Source organism: Choristoneura fumiferana, chromosome 3 (genome assembly GCF_025370935.1).
Source record: "Choristoneura fumiferana chromosome 3, NRCan_CFum_1, whole genome shotgun sequence".
NCBI classification, from domain to species: Eukaryota; Metazoa; Arthropoda; class Insecta; order Lepidoptera; family Tortricidae; genus Choristoneura; species Choristoneura fumiferana.
Window position 1 is genome coordinate 23610698 of NC_133474.1, and position 10691 is coordinate 23621388.

Below are 10691 nucleotides of genomic sequence, written 5' to 3' on the forward strand. Positions count from 1 at the left end.
ACTCCAGTCTCTCGCAAAGGATTCTTCATGTTTGAAACTTGCGTAAACAAACTTTTGTGAAAATGTATCGAATGTAGTCCTTTGTGAGTTGATAAATAAATACATTTTTTTTTTCTTTCTGTCACAAAGTCGTAGACGCTAGAAAGAGACGGTGAATGCGATCGCGTACTTAGACAATACGGCCTCTGGCCCCTGTACTAATAACGTTACAATTGCTACAATTTTACACAGTTGACACTTTTTGTATGAGAAAATTAACATTATTTTGTAGCACTTGTAAGTATCGGCGGCCGATCGTAAAATCCGCCAGTTCACGAAATTCCTAGGCATAGGTATCGTGAAATAGCACCATTTCATGATATGCCTAAAAATTGGCCAGGTATATCACGATGTGCCTTGACAAACAATACGGCATATCGATTAGAGCAACGCATTCGTCGATATTCCTAGCTCTTTAGGTGTACGACGAGCGAAACGAGAAGTGGTTAATGTGAATTGTGACTACAACGCACGAACCGAGCAAGCGAAGCGAGCGTGCCGCGGCAGCGACCGACGAAGTGCCAGAATCGATATGGCGGCGTTTCATGATATGCCTAGGAAATTCATGATCTGCCTAAATCTCAATAGGCATATCGTTAAACGGTGATGTCCCTTAGACAATTCATTAAACGGCGCCATTTCACGATATGCCTAGAAATTTCGAGGATTTTACGATCGGCCGCCGACATAGGTAACGTATTTTGTGACTCCTTCGCGCTAAAACGATTGGACAGATTCGGATGAAATTTGGTATAAAGATAGTTGGACGTTTGGAATATCAAATATACTACTTTTGCCCTATATATATTCCGGATCAAAACTTCAAAATGTAAACCGGAGGAACTAGAGATAATGAGGCGTTTTTTTTGCAACGTTATTTAAATCCACGACGTAAGTTTTGGGAATTTTTGCGAAATCTCGAAATTTCAATCCAACTGCTACACCTAATAGTTTACGCGTGCAAAGCTGCAGGCAATAGCTAGTAGTAAGTAGTAGTTTTATTTGTACTAGTACTGTAATTTGGTCTAAACACCTGCATTAATTAAGATTGGTTTTTTGGAATCTTTTTGTATTTTTTATTTCAATTCCAAATTTTTACTTTTACGGTCATCCCGTAAAACCGAAATTGAAAATACAAACTGAAATATAGATGCACAGAAAAAACAGAAAAATAAGACCATCACTGGGAATCGAACCCAGGTCCTCGGTAATCCGTACCGCGTGCTATACCGCTACACCACTGATGGTCAACTGTACCGACACGAATTTCCCTATGCACCTCATATCTCAGCTTGTGTTTATTACTTAGTCACTTAAGCAGCGACGCTAGCGACATCTATGCCGTAAGCCCTCAAACTTTTTCGACATTCCTTTGGAACTAACCGCGCACCCGGACAAGAGATATCGTTTCTAAGCAATCAAATTAAGATTGTTTTTTTGGAATCTTTTTGTATTTTTTATTTCAATTCCAAACCTGCATTAATATCTGTCACAGCGGAGCGTGCAAAAATATCTGACACGTCCTTCCAGCCCTAGAAATAGAGTCGTATCAGATATTTATGCACGTTTTGTAGTGTCAGATATTGTGCTGGTAACTGTATTGTGTGCAACCGATTCGCGTTGTGCAGTCAATACAAGCAGTGGTCACCGTTTTGTTTAATTTTATCAAAACATTTTTGTAATGTTTCACCACAAAAGTTCCGCAGCCGGTAGGATTCGAACCTACGCTCCCAGAGGGAATCTGATTTCGAGTCAGACGCCTTAACCACTCGGCCACGACTGCCTTCTTAATACCTGCGAATGTTGATAATACAATGTGAAAGTAGTTTTTTGCTCGCTGCCCCGACTCTACACAAAGCCAGCCTTTCTAAAATGCGATCAAAGAAACTTACCCGTCGTTACGGTCCGGGTTACATACGAATATAATATTATAAAAGCAAAATGAACTAAAATAATTTCCTTGCTCACCCGCGACCTTACGATAGCTAAGCTTATGCAAAATATGCGTGTTCATGCAGTTCCTCCACCTCCACACTGTAAGAACACACACAAATCACACAAACCCATCTATCACCACCACCACACTACACTGACGCGTTTCGAACTCAAACAGAGCTCATCTTCAGAGTGACACAACCGTACACCATGCTACCAGTTGTTAGACTAACGAACCACAACCACCGTTTTAACTTGTCACTGTAACTCCCCAAGTACCCACATACGTTTATGAAACAAAACAAAACTACCCACAAATTATTAATAAATTTTTAACCGTCCTTCAAAACTACCTTGATTTTTTATTTATTTACTCAATAAATTATTTATAAAAGCAAAAGTTTGTGAATTTGTATATGTGTATGTATGTTTGTTACAACTTCACGCTAAAACGGCTAGAAGGATTGAAAAGAAATTTGGTACGTACGTACAGTCAAGTTCATAAAGTTGTGAGCAAAATTTTGGTCAAAAATATCTGAACACGCTTCTACGCCGTTAACAATAGAGTCGTGTTCAGATATTTTTCATCAAATGTTTGCTCACAAGTTTATTAACGCAAGTACTTACATACATAGTTAGCGCTGAGCATCTGGAATAACACAGGCCATGATGAAATTTTTGCAGGTTTGTGCAGGGTACCTCACTACGTTTCCCTTTACCGTAAAGCACTTGGTACATTTTTAATATAATTTCGCACATGAATTTCGAAAAACACAGAGATGTGTGCCCAAATACGAACGTTCTGCTTGACTGGCCATAGGTCAAACCACTAAGCCACCACGGTCATACTCGTACCAAAATGTGTTACAAAATAAAAATAGAGACATGGCAGTCCAAACATGTCCAAAAACAAGACAAGACATGTCCAAAAAAGGGACATGGCAGAGAAGCGTCATGTTCCGGCGATCCGTCCTACCGATCGCTCTGTATGTTAATGCAGCCCGACTTGCTGGATTTTTAACTGAATTTAGATTGTCGCGTATTAGGTACATCTGATCGCGTTTCCTTGAGGAAAATGCAGCCGTGTTTTCCTGCTTAAAAACGATTTGAGTCACGTCGTATGGCTGATTGCTTGAGGGAATTAAATTCGGGTGTTGACGATCCATTTTCAGATGTTTTGATCTGGGGTGGGTTCGCATACTTAAAGTGAATGAAAGACGTGTTTGCGTTCGTTATTAACTAGCGATCCAACCGGGCTTCACACGGGTGCAACAGTGTAATAAAACAAGCGAAAAATAAGAATTTGGCTCTCTTATTTACACATTTAAAAACCGCATTGATTTAAATCCGTTACGAAGCTTCTTTATGTGTATCGGAAATGTGTAAATAAGTGTTTCTTTTTCTCTCTTTCATACATACATACATAACATGACACACAAAGAGAACGACAGACGGCGGGAAGCGACTTTGTTTTATACTATATTATTATCAAAATAATATGAATATACCTGAATAGAAGTTATATTGAGTTCTTAAAAAAGATTACAAGGATCCCTTAGGAACTAAGCAATTTCCTGATATGAAAAATATATGCTAATGTTTTTATAGAGCTACATGTTTCATGTGAGATTTTATTCAAACTTGCAAGTCAAATCTTCTAGTGATCGGATTAATTTCAAATTTGGTACGAATATGTTGTAAAAATAAATTTCAACTTGGACGCATAGAACTTCCAACGCTGTCCCTTCTGATTTGGGTCCCCAGAACATCTGCTTCCAGAAAGATCTTCTATTGTGGCTCTTCCATACTTACAACATGGCTGTCTTATTTTGTATGAGGAACAGCTTACTCTATCTTCTGTGTGCTTTTCTCGGAGCATGTTTTCGTATTCATCATCATCATCATCATATCAGCTGTAGAATGTCTATTGTTGGACATAGGTCTCCCCCATAGACCTCCAGTTGCTTCGGTTGGAAGCGGCTTGCATCCATTGTGAATCTGCAAAAGAGTCACCGACATAGCCAAGCTTACGTACTCGTATAGCATAGCTTGTTGAAGTGGCAATGGGCAGGCCATAGCACGGAGAACAGATGGCCGTTGAGGCTGAAAAGTTCTCGAAAGCAGACTAGGGTAGCTGGAGAGTCTATCAACGGAATGGACAGATGACCTCGTTTTCGTGTTGCTTTATGTTGTTTACGTTACATTTATATACGTACTTTCCCTAACCTTTTACCTAGTAAATCGGTAGGAAAACTGCTAGAAAATCCGAGGACAGTGACTAAGAAATTTTATAAAACCCTCGTTTCATCTTCAATAAAAATAAGTTCGTTTTAATGTTTCGTAACGCGGTTATTTCGGTCCCCATAAAAACAGAGCCCTTAATTGCTAAAAACTCACCGTAAATTAGAAGCCATTTGAGAATACAATTTCGCTGCAACGAAATGCCTGTTTGTAGATGAAATTACCGTCTCCGCACGGCGTTCGGGAGAAATATGTCTTCTCCGGAAAAGAAACACCGACACGAAGAAAGGAATTACTTTAAAGAGACCGTGTTTGCTTTGATTCTTTATTTATAATCGCTGCTACAGTTTGGTTGGATGTTTGCTGGGAACACTAAAAGGTTGGCCGGAGTTTATTGTACATTAAGTCGCTATCGCACTTTGTTATCGCGATAATTTGGACGCGGCTTACTAAGAGCGCTTTGCCTAGCTTTCGTAATAGTATCTATTTTTAACCCCCGACCCAAAAAGAGGGGTGTTATAAATTTGACCGCTATGTCTATCTGTGCTTCTGTCTGCGGCACCATAGCTCTTAAACGGGTGAACCGATTTCAATGCAGTTTTTTTTAAATTTGAAAGCAGGTTTATTTTACTTTATTTATTTACTTGCTTTACGTTACACTTTTAAACCTTATTTAAACATGTCTCTTTAAATACGATTTAACAGAAGAAGAACGCCATGCAAAGCTGGGTCACACTCACATCCAAACGAAATAACGGCTATGTCTACCAAGGTAAGACCACACTAAGAAGCTAATGCAGTAATTATAATCATGTGTAGTTGGGTCCCGGAGTGGGCTAGCGGAGGCTCCCGGGATCCCCGGGCATTAGGAGGATTACTCCGCGATTAACCTTGTTAGGGCACTCGCCTGTTACTGTTTACTAACCAGTCTAACCACACGTCTATGCTGGGAGTTTCTGGAACTTCGGAGGCTGGAAAGGCTTGTATACAGCACTAGAGCTTTACAAACTGTTGCAATATAACTTAACTTGAACAAGTTAGAAAAGTCGCAAAACCCCCGTTTCTGCCATTTCAATGTTCCATAACGTAAAGTCGGGGTACTTTGACCCATTGGAGGTAATTTTGGCCTATTATAAAAACAATGTTCCAAGAAAAACATAAAAACGTCATCGATCAATTAGCACCAACCACATGGCAAAGAGCTATATTCTCAAAGCAATGATAAAACCTGGACCGAGATCCCCTTGGGCCAAAGTTAAGCTTGAGGGCCAAAGCAATCGCCGTTGCCTATTGACAACTATTACCTACATACGTTGAATATCTATAGTGCTTTGCTGATCTTTTTGAGGGTATCTAAGTTAGAACGGTACGAAAATATTGGTGATGCAAGATAATTCCGAAGTTTACCGTTCGTGGCGAAAGATCCGAATGTGGTAGACTGCCCTAACATTTTATCATTTCTTAAATGATGTACATGAAGCCTACTATTTTTACAATGACAAAACCCATCCGAACATCTGAAACATCCTCAAAATCTGAAATTTAAATTGATTAAAAACAACGACCTCTCAGCCAACATCCAAATCAATTCACAAATCGAAACATAAGACCGTCGCAAATATGGCTTACATTTCCCTGTTATTCCACCCCCGTTTCAGATGCAAAATACTCGAAACATCAGTTCCTTCATAATTATATCCACCAATACGGAGAAAAATGTCGAACGCCAGAGGTGGAGAATGTAAATCGGGAATCAACATAAATCCCGGGACCCGCCAGCATTATCATTTCTCGTCACTAGCAGAAGTTCGTTTTGCCCGCTCCGGATCGCCGATACACAAATTTAGGAGGCAGTACTGCACTAGGTAAGCAAAGTACTTGTATGCTATAAAGCGTGCAGGCAAGCTGGCGTGGTTCCTCTTGTTTTGACATATTTTTTGTTATAACTTTAGGCATAGTCTAATAAATTAGGCTGGATTCCTAAAAATTTATAATTAGTCCGACAGTTGGATTAAAAAAAATATTTTAACAAAAAATAATAATTCAATTTCACTTTTCACTAATATTCACTTATTCACTATTACTACATCACCACATATTAATATTAAAAACGCGAAAGTTTGTAAGTCTGTTTGTTTGTTACTTCATCACGTCTAAACCACTTAACCGATTTAAATGAAATTCGGTATACAGATAGTTTACGTCCTGGAGAAGGACATAGAATAGCTTTTATCCCGGAAAATTGCATGGTTCCCGCGGGATAGCGGTAAACGAATTTTGCGCGGACGGAGTCGCGAGTAACGGCTTTTATAAGTCCATAATAAATAATAGGATGTTTATTATCCCGAAAAAATTGCCGTTCCCGAAGGATGACCAAAACTTTGTTTTGTATTCTAACCGCTGACCGACCGGTCTAGAAGTATAAATGCACATTGCACAAACGTTCTTTAAATAAGTACATAATGTGCTAGAAAGGGATTCCGGCTTGCACTATTTCTCTCAAATTTACATGCTCACTTGCAAGCTTGCATGCTTGCTTGCTTGCACTATTCCTTGTATAATTACATGCTCATTTGCATGTTTGCTTGCTTGCATGCTTAAATGCATGCTTGCTGGCACTATTTCTTAAATAATTACAAGCTTGCTTACATGCTCATTTGCATGCTTGCTTGCATGCTTGAATGCAGCTATGAATGCATGCTTGCTTGCACTATTTCTTGGATAATTACATGATTGCTGGCATGCTTGCTTGCACTATGTGACGTCACATGTAGCACTCCCGAACTTTGTAATTTTTTGATTGATTGACAAGGGAAAAATACAATATAAGGGAAGGAAGATATATAATACTAGCTTTTTCTCGCGGTTATAGCGCGCTGTTCCCTCGGGAACTGTGCATTTTTCCGGGATAATAAGTAGCCTATGTCACTCTCTAGCCCATAAACTATCTCTATGCCAAAACTCACGTCAATCCGTCGCCCGGTTTCGACGTGAAAGACTGACAAACATACACACAAACACACACACTTTCGCATTTATAATATTAGTATGGATGGATAATGCAAATTTCTCTACTGCATCTTCCCTCTACTAGTTCGTCAATTGGTCATGCTTCATTTTTTTTTGGATGGTTATTATAATGTATTTGATAAATATAGACTATTTTAAGAAACTAATTTCGGTATTTTTTTTTTTAATTAATCCTATCTACTATAAAAAATATATCAATTTATTGCTGGCGTGACGTCATCAAATCCTCAATGGATAGTGTAGTCTTTGACTGCACAAAAAAAAAACAGTTTCGTCAACGTCAAGGTATTAACGTCACCGCGGACTGCTAACCTCAAAAAAACTTGAAATCGCTTACGGAACTTGTTTAAAATGGAAGGCTACAAGTGTTTCGTCCCTTTATGTCCGAATAACAGCCGGGATAACCCGGATTTGTTATTCGTACCAATCCCAGAACGACTGCAAGAGGAATGGTGTCGTAAAGTGGAACAAAAATACATCAAAAACTATTTGCAGTTTTGTTGTGAAGATCATTTATATGTATGTACTTATTTAAAACAAACACATTACTTTTACACAATTGTTTGTATATAATATAGTCGCTTATATATAATAATAAAGTCTTGACCATTGAGTACTCGTATAAATTAGATCGTATTTATTAATTATTATAATATTGTTTTATTTTGCAGCGAGAAGATATCCAAAATTATTACAAATGTAAGCTGATGAATGAGCAACCAGTAATGGCACGAAATGCTCAGCTTCGACGCGTTCCATTAACTGTGGGTCAGAAGCGATCTGTTTTGTGTGATTTACTACGATGCGAGGACACACAAGAAACACCAAAGAAACAAAAGTTGAACCAATATATAATACCTAGTACTTCAGGATCAACATTACAATCAAAGTGAATGCTGCAGTGCAGTGTGAAAAGATTGTGTGTTTTGATAAGGGAACAAATACACATTTTAAGAAGAAGATATTATGCCAAAGTCCAAGAAGCAGTACCTCACTGTGGGAGGAAGAAGTTGTCAATGTACAAGAGGCATCTAGTCCTTCAATAAATAACTTTCCTTCAGAAACAGAAAGTGAAGAGATTGTTTCAACTAAATCTAATTTGAAAAATCTATTTTTAGCACTAATCTATAAAAACCCAAAAACTTATTTAGGTTTTCCTCAAAAATATGTTTGGTTAATAAACACTATAGTAGAAAAAAGTGCAATAAAAACAAGTATTATGTCTTTGATAATTACATTATTCAAAATCAAACAGCATGACACATTGGATAGAATGTGTGATGTATTTGAAATAACTCGACCGAAGATGACAAATCTTTTCCAACAAGTGTAGAAGTGTTGGCAAATTATTTCCAAAACTTTATATTCTTGCCATCAGCCTTACAAATAAAAAGAAATTTACCTCTGGTTTTCAAAATTGACTATTCCAATGTGCAAATGATAATAGACTGCTTTGAAATTCAGATAGAAAAACCCACAAATCCTTTGAGGCAATCTCAAACCTGGTCTCAGTATAAAAGCTGTAACACTTTAAAATATTTAATTAGTTGTACTCCAAGTGGCTTTATCAGTTTTATATCCAAAGGTTATGGTGGGCGGATTTCTGATAAAGCCCTTGTGGAAAAGAGTTGCCTGATCGAATGTCTTCCTGTTAACGCAGTGATATTAGCCGATAGAGGCTTCAAAGAAATTGAGTCTGCATTAGTAAATAAGAATATAAAACTATTGCGTCCACCAAGCGTTTACGCAAATCAGAAACCTTCCAGAGAAGAAGTACTTAAGAGCAAAACGATTGCAAGTTTGCGAATCCATGTTGAGCGTGTCATCAGGCGAATTAGAGAATTTAAAATCTTAAAGCCCCACTGTTGTCAATCACAAACATGTAGGCTTCTTGGATCAAATCATAATGATTGATTGTGGGCTTATAAATTTGCAGGGTGATTTAATAAAAATAAACTGAATTTGTACAGACATGAATTGTTTTATTTTAATAATAATAAAATATGTTTCTGTGATACAAAAAGTAGGACAAAAATTAAAAACATATTTAGTTTAAAACATTCTTCAGTTGTTAACATTTTGTGTAGTACTGCCAAGGACATAAATATACCATTTAAAACTGCACAAAATTAGAATCATCCTAATACTCATTAATACATACACATTGAAGAACTCATAAGTATGTATACTACACATACACAAATTTGTATACATCAACTGTTACATTAACATGTATATGATATTAAGCTAAATAATAAATATTCACATATATGTAACTATTGTAGCTGCCAACCCTATTTGGTGATCTAATGTGTCTTTAAAATATTCAAAATCATGATTACTTTCCTTTTCAAAAAAATCTACCGACATGTCAAAGAGATTAAAAGTTTTTTTTTTTATTGTTGTTGTAAATTACATATTAGTGAACCTTTTGCATCTCTTTGCACACATTGTTCATAAAAAGTTTGTAAAATTGTAGGATCTCTTGGAGCCATCTTAATTTTTTTAACATTTTTGTATACATCTTCTGCCAAAACATGTTTAGTTCGTTCAGATCCCAAAGTAGGCTTAATCCAGAAGCATTGTGTAGATGTGCAGGAAGGCTCACAACTCTGCTTTTCAAGCCAAAATAAAAGCAGTAAAGAATGCTTGCAGCCACCTTAAAAAGAAGAGGTTGGTATAAATAACTGATTGATTTGAGGTTAAATTGGTAACATCCTGCCTATTTTTTTATATTTGTAAGTTAAAAGTAATAAAAAAAAACATCATAAAAAAACTATAGTTACAAAAAGACTTTTTTTTAAATCAATCAAAGTTACGCAAGGAAAGATTTAATAGATCTTACCTGCAGAAGCTGCACAATCAGAACAGTTTGACTCTAAGATTTCGGCATCAGTTTCCCTTATTTTGGCCATTACAGTATATGACTTTTGTGTTCTATGCTCTGGTACAATTCTGGCTTTGACAATACAGATTCCCAAGCTTCTCTGCACTTCCACATATCCCACAGCTGAGGACAAGTAACTATCCCGGGATGACCTAAAAAGGGGAGAAAATAAATTCAACTGTAGTACTATTTAATTTGGTATCAAAATAATAAAGTTGTTATTTTTAAGCCAGAAATTTACTTACATAAGAGCTTTAGCTCCTCTTATTTCAGCGATGTTGTGGTTGCTAGAATTCGTCATGAACTCCAGTATCATAACATTGTCCACTAGTGGCAAATTCCGGGAATCGGCTTTTCGAAATTAGCCGTCCTTTTGGCCATTTTCTGTTCCGTTAGAGGATAATATGCTGGTTTTATTTACTCTTTGTGTTTAAATAACAAACAAACTACAATTACTACAAAACGAAACGATACGTCAACGTCACGATTGTGTGTGTTTGACTTAGACTAGACAGATGTCGGTGTTTTTTTTTTGAATAAGGCATAGGAATCATTATCC

The 10691-nt window shown here is 37.1% G+C and overlaps 1 long non-coding RNA gene and 1 other non-coding gene across 2 annotated transcripts; both read right to left on the bottom strand.

Moving 5' to 3' along the window:
• Positions 1-1740: 1740 nt before the first annotated feature.
• Positions 1741-1822, bottom strand: TRNAS-CGA (transfer RNA serine (anticodon CGA)). Its single transcript has one exon. It is a non-coding gene; the product is annotated as a tRNA-Ser (tRNA).
• Positions 1823-9708: 7886 nt separating this feature from the next.
• Positions 9709-10479, bottom strand: LOC141426288 (uncharacterized). Its single transcript, XR_012451219.1, has 3 exons — positions 10378-10479; positions 10091-10284; positions 9709-9904 (listed from the first exon to the last, which is right to left on the bottom strand). It is a non-coding gene; the product is annotated as an uncharacterized lncRNA (long non-coding RNA).
• Positions 10480-10691: the final 212 nt, after the last annotated feature.